At 43.4% G+C, this 11793-nt stretch overlaps 1 protein-coding gene across 2 annotated transcripts in view; it reads left to right on the top strand.

Annotated features, from left to right (window-relative positions):
- The first annotated feature begins 305 nt into the window (after positions 1 to 305).
- The window catches only part of LARGE1 (LARGE xylosyl- and glucuronyltransferase 1), a 272061-nt gene continuing 260573 nt past the window's right edge, over positions 306 to 11793 (top strand). Inside the window, exons 1-2 of one of the 2 annotated variants that reach the window (XM_066551015.1) lie at positions 306 to 1040; positions 2856 to 2942. The gene's annotated coding sequence lies outside the window, so the exon portion shown is untranslated. The remainder of the gene's footprint in view (positions 1041 to 2855; positions 2943 to 11793) is intronic. The other variant, XM_066551016.1, reaches the window with a different exon arrangement.

Here is an 11793-nt window from a genome sequence, read left to right as displayed (position 1 = left end):
CGGCGCCTGTCGCTGGGCGGCGTGAGAGCGGGCTGGCCCCGCCTCGGCCCGCGCCTCCGCCCGCCCAGGCACAGACATGACACAGACTCACGGGCGCTGCAGCCGCCGCTGAGCCAGCCCGGGGCAGCGCGGCGGCGGGCGTGCGGCTCCCGGCACCCGCCGAGCGGCAGTGGCGGCCGCTCCCGGCTCCGCCTCGGCCCGCCGGGCGGGCAGCCGCGGCCCCGGCACCCGCAGGCACCGGGCGCCGGAGGGAGCCGGCGGGGGAAGGCTGACAGCGGGGAAGGGGCGGGAGGCGAGGAAGGAAGGAAGGAAGGAAGGGGAAGGGGGCAGCCTGGCACTCAGACTCGGGGGCGGTCTCCAGGCACGGGCACGGAGCGAACCCGGTCGGAGCGCGGCACCCAGCGGTCGCTGACTCCGGGCCGGCAGCAATAGCAGCCACCGCGGCGGTGCCGGAGGGAGCCTCTCCGTGCTCGGCTCCGCCGTGCCGGTGACCTTCCCGGAGCTGATCGCCAGGCCGGGGCAGGGCCTCCTCTCCCCGCGGAGAGTGTGCACCAGGCCCCGGGGAGCGGGCAGGAGGCTGGGCCGGAATCCCCCGTTGCCCCCGGGTCCTCCTGGCCGCTGGCGGGGCCTGTGCGCCGCGCGGTTCGCCGCCGGGGAGAGGGCGGGGGAAGGCGAGCGGGACGGACGGACGGACGGACGGACGCGGCCGGGCTGAACCTCGGGACAGCGCGGGGCGGGCAGGCCCCGGAGAGAGCTGAGCTGGGCGGCGGAGGACGCGGCCACCTCGGCGGCGCATCCCGGGAAGAGTCGGGACCTCGCCACCGCCCTCCTCCTCCTCCCACCGTTAGCGGCTCCTCGTCCCGCGGAGAGTGGAGCTGCCGCTGCCGCCCCAGCTGGGACCCGCTGGCTGACACCTCCGGAGCGCCGGGCTGCGGGGACGGAGCTGGAGCTGCCCGCCTGGAGCGCAGGAGGGGGAAGGAGCGCTTGCTTGTGCGGAGCGGCTGGCGCTGAGCGCCCGGCCCGGGAGCCACCCGGGGAAGGTAAGCACCTTCTTGTCGAGTCTCTGCCGCTTTTGGAGGCCACGGGCGGGGGAGGGCAAGAAACAATCGGTGAGTGTCTCCCTTCCAGCAGCCCGGGGAAGGGGGCACCCGAGTCCTGAGGGCCGGGCTGGCAGCTTTATGTGCTGGATTTTAATCCCCATCAGATCCGGAATTGAAGAGATGCTCAGGCGGAGGCGCGCGTGTCGCTTGCCGGCACAAAGGGGCACGTCCCCCCGGGCGAGGGAGGTTTCTCCGCTCCGCTCGCTGGCTCGGCGCCGCGCGCCCTCTGCTCCGGCCGGGCTCCGGCTCCGGCCCCGCCGAGTGCCGCTGCTCCGCGGCCGCGGCCGGGAGAGCCGGGGCTGGCGGCCGCGCCTGGGACGGACGAGCCGCGGGGCGTGAGCGCTCTGCCCTGCCGAACGGGACCCGGGGGCAGAGCCGGAGTTCGCCTGGGACGCTGAGCCGAGCAGGGTGATTTCCCTGTCACCCGCCAGCCTCCCCTGCAAGCCTCCAGCCCGGGAAGCGCTCCTTTGGGAAAGCTTCTGCTATTATCTCCTATCGGAGAAGTGTGTCATTTAGATCATTAATCCCTGAGCACCGGGGGATGGGGGAAAATAGCAACTTGCGGCCCTGTGGAGGTGACGTGAAGTTTGGCAATGCCTTATGTAACACTTTTTGGAGAGATTCCTAGTTTTTCTTTTGTGCCCAGTTTTAGCAAGCAAGTGGTTTTTCTTCTTTGTAGAACATCAGACAAGCGAATTTTTGTGTTTTCACCTGAGTACAGTGTCTCCTGCTTTGTTCAGCTTAAAACAGGGGTACTGGTACACAGCATATAAAGACTACTTTTTCCCTACATGCATTTTTAAATGAAAATTAACCAGTGGAGGCATTTGAACAGTTGTTAGAAGGTCTTACCTTTTTCTGTATGTATTTCACATAGCACTCTTAAAAATACGACAGGAAACATTTTCACAGCACTGATTGTCATGCATGTATTCTGGAATGTATGGATGCCAGGTTGGAAATGGCAATAAATTAAATGTCTTTTAAATATTCTTAGCCTCTTTTTAGACAGTGTCAGTGCTGGAAAGGCTGGAAAGACTAGAAAGCACCAGGCTAAACAAAGTGCTATGTTAAAATCAGACCTGGCAATTGCCAACAGGTCAGCATATTTTATTTAATGGTATCTGCTGGATACAGATTTAATTTTCTGTGTACAAAATATTTTTAAACTTGTTCAGCAGTAGAAGTAGAGGAAAATTTGATGAATGGGTTAAAATGTTGCCTAGTTTCTGTAAGGGGTTATGTCTTCTACCAGGGAAGAACCCCAAAGCAAAAATAGAAAGCTAGCCTCACACACGAAAAGAGAGAGTAGTGATTTGCCACATCTCTTCAGACTCCCACTGAGTCGCTAGGGGGACTGGTTTGGATGGGCTTCTTCCCCTCATTCAGTGGTGAAAATGCATAGACTGTTGTGATGATACCTATGAAATGTTCTTTTTTCTAGCCTTGTGGAGCTCCATCATAATACTGTAAGCTTAGAGGAGAAATCATATATAGGAACTTAGGTGATGAGTTAAGGGCAGGGGTCTTCTAACAAAGTCGTTTTGCTCCCTGCTGCAAAGGAGATAGACAATCAGAGGTTAGTTTATTTACAGGAATAGGACAAGCTAACAAAAAAACCTTACACTGAATGTCTTCACTGTGTTTCAGTATTTTAAAATGGAGAAAAGTGGAAGAGGTATCCCTGTACTTCTTGAAAACTGGCAATTGCTGGTAGGTATTCCGAGTTTGAAATGTGAAATTCTTACCACTTAGGTGTCCTGTGACGGCCCTTGATCAGAAAGGCTGCAAGTCATGTAAGAGCCACAGTAGCTGCAGAGTCTCTGATGGATAATTGGATTGGTAGGTTGGTTTTGATTTTTTTTGTCTTTTAATTGCCTGCAGTAGTAGCTGGTGCCTATTTTCCATCCTGTTGATGTTTAATTCTCATGATTTTTGGGTTATGTTGTGTGTGGCATCTTTTGTGTTTGAAGTATATACCCTCCTCTCAGTTGCTGGTAGGTAAAGCATAGCTTGGAGGTATTTGACGGGCAGTATGGAGCAAGATACTTTTTTTTTAAATGTCTGAAATATACATGACAACTTATTTTCTTTGTTGTTCGGATGACGTGAGAAGATTGTAAGTTTTCTCAGGTCTGAAGAGATATGCACTGGTTTTCTATAAAGGAGCACTGAAAATAGTATTACTTATATCTTGAATTCTCTGTGCCAGCTACTCAATCTGCAGAAATTCTGGAGTACAGTCCTCAGAAAGCCAAAGTGCCGAGCAGGGATGAATGACTGCATGCCTGTTAGAAACATTAAGATCTGTCAGAGGCTTGATCTGAAATTTCAGTGCGTAGGACTTTAATATTAGTAAAAGTAGTATTGCTTCTGAATTAATTATTTTAGAAAACCGTAAAATTAGGTATCTCCCAAGTGCACTTAACTCACTGAACTGAAGTGTTCTTAAAAACAATGATTTTGAACTCGTGAGACTACTTTCTACTCAAATGTGTGGCTTTTGTTTTTACCTGGGATAAACAATCAGTTGTTAATAGACCCTTACTGAAATACTCCCTCTTTTATCCTTTGTCTGATTATTTTAAAGTTTTTATGTGGCCTTATAAGAGCAATCTTAAAAAATAAACACAAACACAAAACCAACAAATACCAAGCTTTTTTTTTTTTTTGCCTGATGTTTATAAAGTCTTATAATTGGTAAAATTCATAATCTGACTACAGAGTCTTTGCACTGTATGCTAAACTCTCTCTACATGCAAACTCCTATTGATATTGATGGAAGTGTTTATCTAGACCCTGAAGAGCAATTAATTTTTTTAAAAATGTGTGTCTATCCTTTTTCCCTGTCTTGTATGAAAGCCTATGTTAATGAGCTCTTGTCAGCTTTGAAGACTTTTCATCATCTTTATTAGAATAAATCAACAAAATGTCTGTTTTAAGGATGTGAGATTTCTGGTGTATCTTCTTCTCCTGTAATGTGTCTGTGCTGATAACGTTAAGATTCATCTCAGAAGAGAATATAATGGTTAGTGCAAATTTGCAGTTGGTTATTCCTCATGAGTGTGTCTCTATTCTCTTCAGAGTCGGATCTGTTGGTTATTTGCCTAATGCTATGACTAAAGAACTTTCTCAAAAGTAGTTTTGTGTGAGGAAATGTACACAATGTCCATTGCACACATCCATTGCAAGGAAATGTACACACGTGTCCCTTGCACTATTTTTGCTCTGTTGTCTGGGTTTGGCTCATCTTCCTTTTGGTAGTGAATGCTAACTTTAGAAAACAACCATTGTTGATTAATGCTGGCCTTAAAAACAGTCATTGTTCATTATGCCACACTTGGCATAATTTAAGAGCTGGAGAGTCAGAACCACCTCAAGCAAGATATTTTTACTTTTTTTTTAATTTCCTTTTCATTGAATCACTAATTTTTCTCTTCCTTGTGATACACCCACCTGAAGATAAAGGTTAAGAAATGGGGGTTTGTGCCTTGTAGGGATTCATTACTCTTTTGGTGTTGCTTGGTTCAGTATTTGAAGGTCTTGTATTTGTCAGAGCTTGTACAGTGCATGGCTGTAGAAAGGGAGCAGCAGATAAGAAATTCTATTTTATTTGGAAGTTGGTAGCTCAGAAATTAAGGAGAAAATTGCTAGAAAGGATTATCCTGGCCTTGGCACTGACTTTGAAGAAATCTGCCAAGTCTGGAATCCTTGTTTAAGTGCCATCTGTGTCAGAATTAGAAGCAAACTGTGCAAAATAGTTCCATTACTCATTCTAATTGGCAGATCTGACCAGGTCTGATAATGTTTATAGTAGTATCCACATCACCTTCTTTCTCGGCTGTCGCTACTATTTCCACAACACGGGGTTAACTGGGTAGAAGCTACACTTAAAACTATCAAAAAGAGCCCCAGCAATGTCCAGCCCGTACTGTAGCAAAAAGTCAGATCTGATCATGTAACCCTAGTGGTGGAAGAAGTTGGAAATCTCAGCTGATGCAGGCAGAGTGCAGCCTTCATCCCTAATCCCCACGTAAGATAGGTATGCCTGAGAATAATAAAAAGAAATAGATTGTTTTTTAAGGCTGGAGTTCCCTGTCCTCATGGCTCTGGTTGCTTGACTAGTGAATGCTAGAAGATAGGTGCCATCACCACTCTACTCTTCTTCCATGCATTTTTGTGTATTGATGAGTCATTTCTGTTACTCCACGTCTATACCAATTTTTAATCCTCAGGGAATAGTTGCACATAATGACCAAGACTGTATGTGCTGGCTGAGAGGCAGCTTGTCAAGGGTCAGATCAAGGAAGAGTGGCTTGATTTTCTGTTTTCCCAGAAATCTGTGAATATTAGAGAAAGGATAGCAAGTTCTCATCTGCTGTTGTTTTACCAAACTGCCACTAGCAGTGGTAACACCAGACCCAGAGCTTTCTTAAATAAGGACACCACCCATGTCAGTGTTAACCTGCTTTCACTCAGCTGTGCTGAGAGTTATATATGTTAAGAAAACATGTGTTAAGGAAAAAAAAAATAAATTTAAGCAACCCTCTGCTTCCTTCACAAGAAATATTCTGCTGCTTAAAACTTCAGGGAAGTTAAGTTGTTGACATGCATCTCTCAATAGCTCCTCTACAGTTTATCCCAGAATGAAATATTTACATACAGAGTATCAACATTTCATTTCTACCATTAGCTTTTAGATTTTATCTACTGATAGGCATTTGGCAGCTAAGACTTAAGATTGGGAGAAAACTAGAAATTGTTACTGAGGAATCTTCATTTAAATACAAAGTAGAATGAAGGATTTTGTTTTAGCAGGACACAAGAGAAAGGGGAGAGAAATGAAGGGAAGGAGTTGTAGAGTTTTATTTATTAACTGAAATATGAAACTGCTTACAATTTATAGATGGATTTGGGAATGAATTTAAGTTGTTAGCTTGGAGAACTGAGTATTTCTCATTGTGGAATGTCAAGTGTCACTGAATGGTGGAGTGGGGTGAGCAAGAAGAATTGAGAACTAGTTAAGTGAGATGATGTTTTCAGTTGACACTTAGATTTCTCAATCCATCTTCTTTGGTGAGGTTTCATTGTCTCCCTCTTTCTGATTTCCCTGCTGTGCCCCTGAACCCCTCAGTACTAAATTCTCTTGGTGATTGTTTTCCCTTCTGTCTTCAGTTAATGCTGCTTCTAATCAGTACTGCAAATGGGATTTTATGTTTAAAAATTACTGGACTTCACTGTATGAATCTGCTTAATTCAATATTTTTCATGTCAAAGGTTCTAGAAAGGTGTATGCCATTGGATAGAAATAAGAAATGAAGCCCTATAATTTTAGCATTATTAAATACCCAAATGTATGATGTTGTTCTTAATAATATTAGCTTTCATTGTTTTGTTAGCAGAAGGGATGTATGAGGCTTCCTGGTATTTTTATATAAATTGAACTGACATTCACCTTGAGGCTCTTAAAGCAGTAGCTAAATTCTGTATTTCTGTAGTCTCATCGTTTTTCAGTCCTAAGACTGGTTCTAGAATGTGACTCAGATTTAAACCTGTAGGTTGTCATTCATGTAAGACAAATTTTCAAAGATAAAATATTGGCTGGCATGCTTGGGAATTCTGAAATGAGATAAAGATGGTTCCTACTGCTTTGAAAGGGTGCAATTGTTTGTATTTTTGGATTCTTCCATATTGAGCATACCGTACAATTAGATGCTGTTTTATCAAAGTAGAGAATTGGAGCATTGAAGTAGGTGAGGTCCCTGTAAAGGTGGACATGTTTTTGTTGCTATTATTGGAATGTTATAACTTACATTCTTGATCGTGATCTTCCAGAACCCTTTAATATCAACTGCATTATGAGAAATCTGTTCCTTTTCAGAGGAACTATTCCAAGTAGTAGAAATCAGTAGGTGATGATGTTGTGAACCATTTTTCGTACTAGAAGAGCTGCATGTTGGCATTAACTTCCACAAAGCAAAAATGAGTTTAAGAAATGGTAGAAGCTTTTAGTTGGTGATGTCTTCCTCCTTGAGATTTGTGTTGTCAAGATGGGGGTGCTATAAATGAAGAAAGAAGGGAAAAAATTCAGTGCTAATAGTGAGTGTATTGTACTATGGGATGTGCTAGTGGCTAAGCCAAACCATTTGGTGATGAGCAGGAACTTTGAGAAAGAAAAAATGTGTATGGGAATAAATTCTCATCCTTCCATAGTTGTTCTCAGACCTCAGATGTGAAGAAGGGAGAATAGCCACAGTAGCTTAAATTCCTACCTTTCCTTCCAAACATTACAGTCTGCCTGCCCTTTCCCTTGTTCCCACTATAATGCTACTGCAGCTTAAAGGCTGCTAGATTAAAATAGTAGCTTCTAGGAAACTTCTGGGGTCATTCAGTCTTACATCGTTCAGGTTAGCCATGTAATCCTTCATTGTTGGAACACTTCCTTGCCACCTGAAGGCTTTGCTTTGGGAATGATTCCTGCTCAGCCAAAATCAGGATGCTTTCCAGCTGGTTTGGAGAGTGGAGAACCATGCATAGTAATGTCTTGCAATATGGTTATCAGTTTTGGGATTCACATTTCTATTGTTGCTATCTGGAATCTTTCCCTTGCTTTTGTGTGCTGTGCTGGGGAAGTTGGACTTAAAATCTCAACTTAGTCATACTGCCAGTTTCCACTACTCTCAGCCTGGCACCTGAGGTATATCCAACTCCATCATATACTAAAAGCATCTGAGGTGCTGTTTAGTAAGCTTAGATCTTGATTTATATTACTGTTGCAATGTGAATTAACTGTGCACAGTTGGTGAAAGGGTTGAGAAATATGTTCCTAACATTTATTCTTTATTAAGATGAGCAAAAATAGTAATATTGTGCCACTAGTATGTAAGGAACGGAAACTGACGGCAGTATTTTTCATATGCAGAATAACTTTGCCAATTTCCTAGTCTTAGACGTGTTGTGGAAATAAATCAGTAGGTTCCTGAATGCTTTACAGAGCTGCTTAGAGTGAGGAAAATGACCGTATAGAAAGATAAACCCATTCTGTGACAACAAACTGATGCACTGCAGGTGAAGTGATTTGAGCAAAGTTGTCTAAGTGGTTAATAAAAAAAGCAAAGAGCAGAACTCTGGTTTCCTGAAGGAGTCACTGTCCTGTGCCTTAAATATGTGAACTATGTGAATAGTTCTGTCTTTGGCAAGAACTACTGCTTAATATAGTTGTGCCTTAGATGATGAAACCAAGTCCCTAATGATACTTGGCATATAATAATTATGTTGTGTACATATTCAGAATTTATGTTCATCTAAAAACAAACAAGTGAAAGTTAATTGACAAATGGAAAACAGACTAAATAAATGGATCAAAGTGGAATTTACAAATACTTTTTTGTTGATATAGAGGCAACGCTGTGACCAGGGGAAGAAAGGAGTGTGTTTTACATCTTGAAAATGGAAAAGAAGGAAATAGAAAAATGCTTAAAGGTGTAAATTAATATATGTCTTGGTATTTAAAAGTTGTAGGTTATTGTTCTTTAAATATATGGAGTTTGTTTATGGTCAGGTGGTGCTAACAACCTAGAGAGTGTAACTGGAAAAGGCCACTGCCATTTAGAAGAAAAGCTGCCATAAATGAACAGTAAGGAAGCCAGAATTTCCACTGAATTATTGACATATGTTAACTGGATTAAAAATATGGCAGTTTTATTGATTGCATCATTTTATATCCTCTTTGACCCATGATGAGCAGGGGCAGACACAGCATTTATCTGAACAGAAAGCTAGTGCCATGTTGCTGGGCATGTTTGTTAAGGGTGCAAGGGTGGGGAGAATGAGAGAAACAGCATTAAGGTAAATCCATGTTTGCCAGGTGTCTGAAGGTGATAAAATTTGATAGAGAACAATTTTTTCAACATCCTAAAGCTCTTCAAAATTTTCATGGTGAGTTTCTTCCCTTTCTGTTCTCAGTTATAAAAATGCTGTATTATGCATCAGCAGTAAAGATTTCTGGATCTGAGGTTAGTATCAAGATTTTTTTAAATAATTAATTTCACAACATATTTTATTCAATGTGTTTGAGTTTTGTTCCTCAGTTTCATCTGTCCTGCTATTGGACACTGATATATTAAGAAAGGCCCAAGTTTTGTTTCTGTTAAGATTTTTTATTTTCCTTTTGTCCTTAACTTCATACTTTAAGTTGCTGTATATGAAAATAATATGATATGAGAAAAGATCTATTACATTCAAATTGTCAATGCAATACAGAAAGCAGTTGTTTTTTAATTTTATTAAAATGCCTAGGGGCTCTGGTTGAGAGAGGGCTCATTGCATGCTGGGTGAAGCACAAGTACACTGAGTGTACCTGAAGGATACTCTATGATCAGGAAGGCTGGTCTAAACCAGCAGCAAAACACTGGTTCGTGGCTGGGAGTTTTCTGTAACAGCAGTGCTTTGAAAGAGTCAGTTAATGGTTGAGGTTGGAAGGGGCTGCTGGAGGCCATCTGGTCCATCACCCTTGCTCAAGCAGGGCCACCTAGAGCCAGTTGCCTAGGATGAAATCCAGATACTTTTGAGTATTTTCAAGGATCGAGACTCCACAATCTCTCTGGGCAACCCGTGCCAGGGCTCACCCTCACAGTGAAAAAGTGTTTCCTGATGTTCAGAGGGACTCCTGTGTTTCAGTTTGTGCATGTTGCTTCTTTTGCTGTCACTGAACAGGATCTGGCTCTGCCCTCCATTCAGATACTTATTCTTGATATTCTTCACTAGTTTTAGCTCCAGGTGGGCTCTGGCTTTCCTGACTGCATTTCTGCATGCTCAGACAGTGTCTCTGTACTCCTTTCAGTCTGCCTCTTCCTGCTTCCTCATTTTGTATGCTTTCTTTTTGTGTTTAAGTTTTGCCAAGATCTCCTTTTTCATCTCTATAGGCCTCCTGCCATTTTTGTGTGACTCTCTGCTCTTCGGGATGAATATTTCTTGAGTTTGGATCCTTGAGTATCAAGCAGTTTTCTCCGATCCGTCTTTCCTTCCAGGGCCCTGTTCTGTGGGCTGTTTTCAAGCAGGTCCCCAGAGAGACCAAAGTCCGCTATCCTGAATGCCCGGACTGTGATCCTTGGTTTTTTGCTCTTCTCCCTCCTATTGGTGTTGTGAATGCCACCAGGGTCACTGCAGCTTAAGGCTGCCTGTGACCTTCATGTCTCCGAGGAGCCCTTCCTTTTTAGTAAGTATGAGGTCCAGCACACAGTGTCTTGTTGTTGGCTTCTCTATCATCACTTGGGTCAGGAATCTATCAGTGCTCTCCAGGAATGCTCTAGATGCTTGCTTATCCCTGGATAAGCATCTAGTGTTGTCCTTCCTGCAGATACCGGAGTGGTTTAAGTCCTCCCCTGTGAGGACAGGGCCTGTGATTGTGAGGTTGCTGCTTCCTCTCTGTAGAGGGCCTTATCCACTTGATTTCCTGGCCAGGTGCCCTGTAGCAGATGCTCTCTCACTACAGTGTCACCCATTAGCAGATGCTCTCTCACTACAGTGTCACCCATACTGGTCTGCTCTCTAATCCGTGCCTGTAAACTCTCACCTAGCTTATCATCCATGCCCAGACTAAGCTCCATGCATTCTGATGCCTCTCTCATGAGAGGTGTCTCCAGCTCCAGGTCCTTCTGACATGCCCTTCCCAATGAGCTTGTATCCCTCCTTTGCAGCACTCTACTCGTGCAAGCTATTGCAATGTGTCTCCATTCATCCCAGCAAAATTATAACCATGAACCTGCATATAAATCTTGAATTCCTTGTGTTTACAATATTGATGTTTATTCATGCAAAAAATAAATTCCACAATGGAGGGAAGCAATTCAATTGAAAGCACTGTTTTTGCCAGCATAACTGTGACTAGTGTGGCAGCTTCTGCTAGCCAAGTGACATCAATCAGCAGTCACTCTTCACACCATCAACCAACATAGTTGGAGTGTCAGAAATTCCTAACACAAGAAAGCATTCCTGCCCAAAAGTGCTTAGAAAATACAGCAGAGTATGCTGAAGTGTTTGAAAACTGGTAGTTTGTACTTTCCCCTTTTTCAAATTTCTTGGACTGTACTTTTAATCTCAGTAATTGTTGTTTGAGTAATGCATGCTTATTTGTTGGTGGCTTAGTTTGTTAAAATGCCTTTGGAAAAAATACAGTTTGTGTTCCTGTATTGAGATCTACTGAAAGCAGCAACATGGGATGATTCTGAAAAAAATCACTTTAGTTCTAGGACACAACTGATTTTCTCTGTTAGACTGCATTTTTTTACACTGATATGGTATTTTAAGTATATTTTTATATTCAGTTTGAAAGTGCTAAAATCAAATACTAGAGTAGTATTTAATACCATTTTTGTATTATCTAAACAAAAAACCTTTAACAGGATTGAGACAGATCCCACTGCACCTGCCATGTGATGGTAATTTATGAAGATGAAATGCATCTAACGTGGCAGGAACTGAGTCATTCATCACAGATAGAAAGAAATGTAAGTCTCCTTGTACTTTTTGTGTATTTTACCTATATTCACCATGCATCTCAGAGTTTGTGATACAATTGTACTGATCACCACAAACTCATTCCATTTGGTCTGTTTTGAGTCAGGTACTGAGATATTTTTTAGGACTTGGTGTCTTTGATTAATCAGAACAAAGTGGTATTTCTGGTGGAGTT

The sequence above is a fragment of the Molothrus aeneus genome, chromosome 5 (assembly GCF_037042795.1).
Source record: "Molothrus aeneus isolate 106 chromosome 5, BPBGC_Maene_1.0, whole genome shotgun sequence".
NCBI lineage: Eukaryota > Metazoa > Chordata > Aves > Passeriformes > Icteridae > Molothrus > Molothrus aeneus.
Note: the sequence above shows the minus strand (reverse complement) of the source record. Positions and strands in the feature narration are given on the sequence as shown.